General features: G+C 32.3%; 1 protein-coding gene across 1 annotated transcript in view; it reads left to right on the top strand.

Annotated features, from left to right (window-relative positions):
* LOC126904049 (sentrin-specific protease 1-like) overlaps positions 1-4,020 on the top strand; it is a 13,748-nt gene that overhangs the window by 8,670 nt on the left and 1,058 nt on the right. The gene's annotated exons all lie outside the window — the stretch shown is intronic.

Genomic DNA, 4,020 nt, shown 5'->3' with positions numbered 1-4,020 from the left:
AACAAATAAACTCAAAAAACTACTAAAGAAGCACAAAAATGAAATGTACAAATCTCACCTCTCATCCCTATCACCAAATAAGGGCTCCCTTTGGAAGAAAACTAAATCACTATTAAAACACAAATCAGTCATGCCTCCCATTCAACGTCAAAACAACACCCTAGCCGTCTCCACTCAAGAAAAGGTCGAGCTACTTGCTGAACATTTCGCCATTGTCTTCAAGCCGTACTTAATCCTCCCGGATACCACACACTTAGATCTAGTAAACCGATTTAACACGTCTCCACTACCCATGGCTCTTCCAGCAAAACCCACCACTCCCAAAGAAGTGTCATCAATCATCAAAAAACTCAAGACCAACAAGTCACCTGGACACGATCTTATTAGTAACANAGTCACCTGGACACGATCTTATTAGTAACATAATAATAAAAAATCTAGCGCTCAAAACAATCATACTGCTTACATATATTTACAACGCGATCTTTCGCCTTTCTTATTTCCCCCCTACATGGAAAACAGCAATTATTATCTCCATCTTAAAACCTGAAAAGCCCCCAGAAAAGTCGACGTCATATAGACCAATTAGTCTTTTACCAGTTCTCGATAAAATCCTCGAAAAGCTTCTTCTTAGCAGACTTCTCCCATTAGCGCAAGAGAAAAATACCATACCTGAATTTCAGTTTGGTTTCCGACCAAAACATGCCACATTCCATCAACTCCACAGAGTCGTAGATACTATTGCTACATCTCTCGAATCCAAAAAATACTGCTCTGCCGTATTCCTCGATGTCGCGCAAGCATTTGACACGGTCTGGCACACCGGCTTATTATATAAATTAAAAAAAATATTTCCTGCACCATACTTTCTACTACTCAAATCATACCTTGAAAATAGGTCTTTTAGAGTCAAACTCCAATTATCCAAGTGGTGTGACACTTGGAAAATAAAAATAAACGAACTAAAATCTACCCACATCACCTTAACCCTTCGTCAAAATGACTGTCCTAACATAATTCTCAACAACACTATTATTCCACAAGCAAGGGAAGCGAAATACCTGGGCTGCCTATTCGACAGTACGCTCACATGGGGTCCTCATCTTAAAAGTAAACGGAAACAGCTAAATACTCATCTAATAAGACCGCTCATCCAACACAACCAGCACATATCCTATCGTCTACTTCTTTACAAATCCCTCCTCCATCCAATATGATCATACGGTATCGCGCTCTGGGGTGTTGCAAAGCCATCTAACATAAGGACAATACAGGTGTTCCAGTCTATTTGTCTCCGTATGATAACCAAAACACCGTGGTACGTCATCAACAACTCCCTCCACGAAGACCTCAAAATAAAAACAGTTAAAAAAACTGCACACATATACTACAAAAGACTACATTCCAAAATGCAATCCCATCCAAACCGTCTCGTTACTCAGCTACATTCAACAATTCTTCCGGGCAATCCAAACAAGCGCCTCAAACGCAACTGGTCAAGAGACCTTCTCAATATTATTTAACCCACTTAAAATTAATAATTCACAGGTGGCTCTAATATGAGCTTCCTCCTCACCGCCATATCATTGTCTATTTTATTCCTATTCACATATTTACTTATTGTACATATAGCTGTATAGATTGTAATTTTTCTAATAAACGTTCTTATAAAAAAAAAAAAATATTTTTTCGGCATTATAAATTTATATTGTCAATATTGGAAAATATTTGTATTAATAGTAGATAATACCAACTTTTTTTTATATTTTTTTGTAAATTTTGGTATTGTCATAAAATCATATTCAGATGTTAACAGGTGAAATTGTTCATTTAAAATGCTGAGATATTAAATAATTATAATTATAACTAAAATTTGAAAAAAATTTAATTATAAATTTACGCTAATATTTTAAAATCAAATTGAATTAATATTAACAAAATAGTATTACATAAATGTTGACAAGACATTAAAAAATATATATTAAAAGTAAAATTAACATATAATTTTATCAAAATATTTTAAAATCGAATTGAGTGAATATTAACAAAATAGTATTACATAAATGTTGACGCGGCTTTCAAAAATAAATATTTAAAGTAGAATCAACGTATAATATTATTATAATGTTAAAGTGGCACTGGTTCACCAGAAACGCTGCAGAGACCTAACGGTTGGGTTCGACGGTCCCGCATGAGGAGACGTCCTGTTACAAAAACTGGGGCGCCCGAAACGGCCCAAAACGACGAGTACCTAAACAGCAGCTCTCGTAAACGTCACAAATGAAAAACGGCACCAACGACTTGTGCTGTTTTGGCTCGTGTGATCTTTGGCCATGTCGACGGCTGATTTATACGTCAACAGATACGTTCCTTTTCGACATTATATTTATGACAACAATGTGCGCACAACCGTTTTTGGCGTATTTCGCGTTCCGTTCGTCATGGAGACCAATAAATCACACGACAATATACACACAAAATGCTGATTTGTTTGTGTTGGTTAAAAGTGTAATTTTCTGTCGCTCATTTCGCAAAATGTATTTTTTAGTTAATCAGGTTGAACACGGAAATTGTTTCGTTACAACAGTAATCTATAACTTTTTACGTTAACCCTGTCAATCCAGCGCACAGTGTGTGCTATCTTTAGTTAAATCATTAAAAACTTTTACACGTGTCCGTTACTTTATTGTTGTTGCTAATGCAGTGTATTATTTTATTGTAATTTATACTTCTACGTTTCATGTTTATAGTGGGTCATTTTAAAAATCAACTGGACAGCTAAAAAAACAACTAAGGGTATTTAAGGTTTATAATTAAAGTATTAAATTTTTGTACGTAATGGCTAAAATGTTGATGATCTACAGTATTAAATGTAAATTATTTGATAAAATCTCGTATTTTTCGTAGTTTGAAAGAAATATTCTTTGACCAGATTTTCAGTGGTAATATGTGTCGAACGTTTGTTTTTATTATGATATAAGTAGCACTAAATTTAAGTACTTAGCAGCGAGGAAAACATGAACCATCTGGAATTTGAAAAGCACATAGATAGGGTTAGAACTCTGAGTGGGATTATAGGTTGATAATAAAGGGTGACACACAGAGATTTATTTAATTTCTTTAGGCACTCGTCACCAAACTGTCTTTTAATGTACTGTACCGAAGTAAGTTATTTGATCTAAATATTACAACACAGATAATCCCTGAAACATTGACTTGTAGAAACAATCGCACTCGTTCAAATATTCAATGTACTCACCCTCTTGGTATAATAGTATTAAATCTAGTTCGTTTTTAATGCAAAACATTTAGACTGTATTTTCAACGCAAGTCAGTTTTTTTTCTTCCCGTTCACAATCTAGAAAAATCTATTAATATCCTTTTGATAATTTTACCAGATATACCAGATAGTATATATGAAAACAGCTGTTATTGCTTTCAAATAAATCATCAAGAAAATTTTTAATCTCTGATGGAGTGTAAATAATTATAATCGTACGGGCATCGGAATGTCTAGAGCTTTTTTGAATTTAGGCCAAGATTTATACTTAAAAATAATTTTATAAGTAATCTCAAGTTTATTTATTTTTATCTTAAATTAAAATCTATTTAATTTAATTATCAAAACAAATATTTATCAACAATTTATTTAAAATAATAAAATAAATTAAATTTCCGCTTATTTATTTAACCGAGCTAAATTACTAAGTATTAAAAAAAAATTATTTACTTATTAAAAAATTGAGACATTTAGAATAACCTGAAAAAATAAACAATAATACCATAGCCTACCTTATAGTTAATTTTTATTATTTAATATACATAAACTTTAATCCATGTTGTCATTGTAGTATGCACTTAGAGAAAAAACATAATAATATTGGTAAAATTTTGTCTTAAATACTGCTAAATGAATGTAAATCCTAGATAACTTAAGTACAATATAATTTTTTTTATAAATCATCGGTAAGGTTACAAATAAAATTATCAATCAATAAATAGATTGGCTACCTGAAATAA

The sequence above is a fragment of the Daktulosphaira vitifoliae genome, unplaced genomic scaffold, assembly GCF_025091365.1.
Source record: "Daktulosphaira vitifoliae isolate Bord-2020 unplaced genomic scaffold, ASM2509136v1 Scaffold_4, whole genome shotgun sequence".
In the NCBI taxonomy this organism is placed as follows: Eukaryota; Metazoa; Arthropoda; class Insecta; order Hemiptera; family Phylloxeridae; genus Daktulosphaira; species Daktulosphaira vitifoliae.
The sequence above is the reverse complement of the archived record's forward strand: the minus strand, read 5'-3'. Positions and strand labels throughout refer to the sequence as shown.